At 35.4% G+C, this 6,071-nt stretch overlaps 1 non-coding gene across 1 annotated transcript; it reads right to left on the bottom strand.

Annotated features, from left to right (window-relative positions):
• Window positions 1-5,201: 5,201 nt before the first annotated feature.
• LOC142538114 (small nucleolar RNA R71) lies at window positions 5,202-5,307 on the bottom strand. Its single transcript, XR_012818654.1, has one exon. It is a non-coding gene; the product is annotated as a small nucleolar RNA R71 (small nucleolar RNA).
• Window positions 5,308-6,071: the final 764 nt, after the last annotated feature.

Raw genomic sequence — 6,071 nt, 5'->3', positions numbered from 1 at the left:
AGTGGATCCTCTAATCTCAACTACTTGAATTAAAATTTGAACAATTAAAAATTACAAATTAAAGATTCAAAAAATTAAAAGAAAAAAAAACACATTGTAGAGGACTTGTAATTACCTTAGCTTTCATGTGGATACGATATTCGACTCTCCGAATTATACTACTTGTGGACAATCTGCTCTTGGGAGTATAACAATCAAAGTCGCAACAAATTTTTGGCGCCGTTGTTGGGGAATTATAATTTTATTCAAGTCTATTTAATTTTATTTATAGTTTATTTTTCTTTCGTTTAATTTTTATCGAATTTTGTGTGTTTTTCTTATTTTTATTTTGCATTTGAATGAGCACTTGGTCACGAGCACTTAGTGGTCGACTTATTTGAAATAATCCTTTATTTTCACAAAACATGGCGGAAAAAACCTATCCAAGAAAATGAAGATGAAATTCAATCTCAATATGATCATGATAGACGAAGAACATTTAGATATCACATGAATCCTACACGCACTAGTGCAACTTCATGTCTAGTTTTTCCCCCTGATGCATCTCATTTCAATTTTAAGCTTGGTATTATCCAACTTTTACCCAACTTTCGTGGCTTAGATTCTGAAAATCCATATATGCATTTACGAGAGTTGGAAGAAGTGTGCAACACATATAATGATCTAAATTGTAGAATGAACATCATTTGACTTAAGCTTTTTCCTTTTTCTTTAAAAGATAAAGCTAAAACTTGACTACAAAATCTTAGATCAAGATCCATTCGAACTTGGATGAATTGCCACAACAATTTTTGAAAAAGTTTTTTCCATCTCATAGAACAAATTCTTTCAAAAGGCAAATCATCACTTTCACTCAAAAACAAGAAGAAATTTTTTATCAATGTTGGGATAGATATAAAGAATTGCTTAATCTTTTTCCACATCATGGTTTTAAAATTTGGAGATTTGTTTCTCAATTTTATGAAGAATTAACACCTAAAGATAGGCAAATTGTTGAATTTATGCGTAATGGAACATTTGAAGATAAAGATCCAAACGAGGCAATTGAGTATCTCGATTCATTAGCTAAAAATGCTCAAAATTGGGACACTATAGGTACAATCGAACCATCAAACAAGATTCAATCTCTCACATCTGGTGGAAGTATGTACACCCTCAAGGATGAACATGATCTCCAAGCCAGATTTACCTCTTTGGCAAGAAAATTTGAAGCACTTGAATTGAAAAAGAATGCTCAATTAAAATCTGTTCTAGAAATTACGTGTCACATCTATGGTACAAGTGATCATTATACAAAAGATTGTCCTATTTTGTCCTCTTTTAAAGAATGTTTCCATGAACAAGTCAATGTTTTGAACAATTTCAAAAGGCCAAAATTTGAACCATTTTCTCAAAGTTACAATCAGGTTGGCAAAATCATCCAAATTTTAGTTTGAGGAATGATAATGTTGCACAATTTTCACAACCACATTTCCAAAATCAACAAAATTTTCAAAATTATGCACCTTATGTTCCTCCACCTAAAAAGAATTTGGAAGATACATTGAATTCTTTCATTGCAAAGCAAAAGTCTATCAATACTCAAACTGCTCAAACCATGACAGATTTGAAAGTTACTCTTACTAAATCTGCATATGCACTTAATGTTCATGAAAAAGGTAAATTTCCTTCACAACCACATCCTAATCCAAAGGATCATCATTCACAAACTGGAACTTCTTGAACTCAACCGATAGATCAGTTAAAATCTGTTATTACCCTTCGCAATGGTAAGATTGTGGAAAAATCCATTCTTGAACCTTGTGGAGATGATGATAAATCAACTCCAAAAGGTAAGGAAGTGGAACCCATAACTTGCGAAGAGGAGGATCAACAGACGGTCTCACCACCATTCCCTCATGCATTGAAAAATACAAAAAAATCAAATTTGAATTCTGATATATATGAAATTTTTAAACAAGTAAATTAATATTCCTTTATTAGATTCAATAAAGCAGGTACCATCATATGCCAAATTTTTGAAAGACTTGTGCACTGTGAAAAGAAAATTGAATGTGAAAAAGAAAGCATTTTTAGCCGAACAAGTAAGTGCCATCAGTCAAAATAATAATACTTTGAAATACAAAGACCCTGATTATCCTACTATTTCATGTATTATTGCAGAACGAAAGCTTAAAAAAGCCTTGCTTGATCTTGGAGCTAGTGTGAATTTACTTCCATATTCAGTTTATCAAGAACTCAATCTATGCGAGTTAAAACCTATTTCGGTAACACTTTTACTTGCCGATAGATCTGTTAAAGTGCCAAGAGGTATGGTAGAAGACGTGTTGGTCCTAGTTGATAACTTTGTATATTCTGTCGGTTTCATAGTTTTAGATACACAACCTATCGAAGCTTGAAATGCAATTCCCGGAATTTTTGGGTCGTCCATTTTTAGCAACTTCTAATGCTATAATAAATTGCAGAAATGAAATAATGAAGTCGTCATTTGGTAACATGACCTTGGAGTTTAATGTTTTTAATCTATTTAAGCAACCTCATGACAAAGGAGATGAAAGTGAAGATGAAAATATTATTGAAACTCTTGTGGAAGAAATCATTCAAGAATGGAGTACTCGTGACCAATTAGATATTTGTTCAATTGATACTGTTAAAGAAAATATTGAAAATGATCTAGATGATTTTATCAGGTATCACTCGTTACTAGGGATCAGAGAAATATTTTGAGGAAAAATATGAGAACAAAGATGAACCACCCATATTGGAGTTAAAACCCTTGCCAGAAGAATTGAAGTATGCATTTCTTGGAGAAGAAGAGACAAATCCGGTGGTAATTTCTTACAAACTAGCAAATGATCAAGAAGGTAAATTAGTTTATATGCTTAAAAGACATAAAAATTCAATTGGTTGAACACTAAAAGATATCAAGGGCATTAATCCACTAATATGCACACACAAAATTCACTTAGAAGAAAATGCTAAAACATCTCAACAACCACAAAGGAGATTAAATCCACACATCAAAGATGTTGTGAAACTGAAGTTCTCAAACTACTCGATGTTGGAAATATCTACTGATAGAGGTAATATTTACATGTTTTAATACATTGTGTGAATCGTAGTTTGCATCGTTCTAGGTTATTTAGAGTCTACATTCCGTCTATTTCTTCTTATTTTATTGCATTTGATCACCGCTCACTTAAGTATGTTAATGTGCAGAAAAACGGGAAAAAAAGCAATTGGAAGAGAAGGCTGGGGACAGAAGATGTCGCGCTAGTGCCGTCAAACTTGACCGCCCCAGCACGAGAGGCTGAAGAGAAAAATAAAGAATAGAAGACCTCGCTCACCGCCCCAGCGCGAGAGACTGCGGAAGACACTAGTAGTACTAGTAGACCGCGCACTGGGGCGGGGAAACTTGACCGCCCTAGCGAGAATTAAAATAGGAAAGTTCCCTATTTGGATTTTATTCAATTCTGAAGGTGGATGGCTAAAGGAGAAAACCTAAGCACGAAATTCAGACAATTATTCAGCAGCCAAGGAGTGAAGGAGGAGAGAAAAAGCTTGGAGAGAGTGCTTGGATTGAAGATTCGAAGATTTCCGGCCATCGTTCTTCGTTTTTTCGTCAAATCTAGTATTTCTAATTTAGTTTTTATCCTTTAAACAATGTGTTATTTATTTTCGCTATGAATTTGAGTAGCTAAACAAAATATTTGTTGGGATTTAAGGGGATCCTACTCCGAACTTTGATTTGATTAATTAATGTGATGATTTGTGATTTATTCTTGATATTACTATTGTTTTATCGTGTTGTTAGAGCATAGCTAACTTTAACAACATTTTTATATTGCGAGTTAGTTCGAGAGAATAGCTTGTGATAGGAACGAGTAGTATAATCTGTGGATCTACAATTTACATAGACATATGAAATTGGATACGCGTCAATAGTTATAGTCCTAAGGGTCGAAAACTAGGGGATTTCATAGATCTATATGCGATTCATTCTTGAAAAATAATTAAGGAAATTTAATTACTTCACTGAATAGAATTAGGTTGGCATAGCTCGAGAGGGCGTGTTCAATTGAATAGAAAATCCTGTCGGAGGCGTAGATCACTATTAAACGAATTAGTTAATTAAAGAGGGATAGGTGAACTGATATTCCCAACCAATTCATTTTTCACTGAAATTTAATTAATCATTCTAGCTTAATTGGTTCAGCTAGCTTAATTGGTTCAGCATTTAATTCTTGAATTTGGTCATAGAGGTTTTATTTAATGTTAGTAGTAATAAAACAATCATTCAAATTTCGTTGCTAAAGATTTGATCACTAGAAATAATAATTGTCAAATACAGTCTTCAGTGGAACGATACTCATACTCGCGTACATTATACTATTACTTGACATCGTACACTTGCGATTAATTTTTGAGCATACAAAACCATATTTTTATTAAGGATTCCACAGTGCAAGTTTTGCTCAATCAAGTTTTTGGCGCCGTTGCTGGGGACTGTTAATTCACAATTTTATTTTTAGTTATTTTCTTTAGCATTGTTTCACATTTATTAAATTAACACACCATATTCTATTACAGATATCTCTTCCAGTGCATGCCAAAGTCACTTGACGTGGAACTTGAGCAGTTCGACCCTGAAATTGAAAGAACTTTCCGCAGGAGAAGACAACAGCAGGGACTGAAGGAGCTGATGGAGAGGCACGAGCACGAGCATGAGGAGGAACACCATGAAGATAGACATGTTGAGATGGCACGCCGCATACCAATGCTAGAGGATTCCCATGCCTTTTTTGGATGGTGCACACCCCAGCATTGTGAGGCCTATTGTGCGGGCAAATCACTTCGAAATCAAGCCAGCTATAATTCAGACTATTCAGAATACACTCCAGTTTGGAGGATCTGCAGTAGATGACCCAAACACGCACATCGCAAATTTTCTTGAAATCTGCGATACTTTTAAATTTAATGGAGTTTCTGATGATGCTGTTAGGTTGCGTTTAAGAAAATCTGCGATACTTTTAAATTTAATGGAGTTTTTGATGATGCTGTTAGGTTGTGTTTATTTTCTTTCTCTTTACCTGACAAAGCTAAAGCATGGTTAAATTGTTTGCCTTTAGGTTCGATCACCACATGGGAGGACATGGCGAAAGCGTTTCTCATTAAATACTTTTCTCCATCTAAGACCTTGAAGCTGCAGGCAGACATAACTACATTTTCTCAATTCGAGCAGGAGTCTTTATATGAGGCATGAGAGCGTTTCAAAGATTTATTACGAAGATGCCCTCATCACGAACTGCCACTTGGGTTAGTCGTTCAAACCTTTTATTATGGCTTGCTTACCCTAATCGTACTATGATAGATGCTGCTGCTTGTGGGAACATGTTGCGAAAAACTGTTGATGAAGGATATGAGTTGTTAGAGGAGATGGCTGCTAGTAGCTATCATTCTCAATCTGAAAGGAACAACCAGCGGAGAAGTGCAGGAATCCACCAGGTAACTGACCTTTCTGCTATCACTGCACAGCTTGATGTGTTGAACAGGAAGTTGGACGGGTTGAATATGGGTGGCACGACTATGCATCTTCAAGAGATATTTTGTGAAAAAAGCGGAGGAGAACACTATGTTAAGGACTGTCAAGATGGAATCCCTTTTATGTGAAAGAAGGGGCACCAGTGAATCAAGTGGGAGTCCAAACCCGTCCAAGGAATGACCCTTATTCGAACACATACAATCCTGGATGGAGACAACATCCCAACTTCTCATGGGGTGGCCGAAAACAGTCAGAATCGACCACAGGGAGGACAACAATATGGGAAACAACCAATGTACATATCTGACCCTCCTAGAGAAGAAAAGTCCAATTTAGATCAAATGATGTCTAATTTTATCTCGTCCACTGAAACTAGACTCCAAAATCAAGATGTATTGATAAAGGGGCTAGAGAATCATATTGGAAAGTTAGCAAAGATGATAACAAGTTGAGAGCCAGGCATCTTGCCAAGTAACACAGAGATCAATCCAAAAGAGCAAGTGAAGGCCATCGAGTTGAAGAGTGGAAA

Source organism: Primulina tabacum, chromosome 2 (assembly GCF_025594145.1).
Source record: "Primulina tabacum isolate GXHZ01 chromosome 2, ASM2559414v2, whole genome shotgun sequence".
NCBI classification, from domain to species: domain Eukaryota; kingdom Viridiplantae; phylum Streptophyta; class Magnoliopsida; order Lamiales; family Gesneriaceae; genus Primulina; species Primulina tabacum.
The sequence above is the reverse complement of the archived record's forward strand: the minus strand, read 5'-3'. Positions and strand labels throughout refer to the sequence as shown.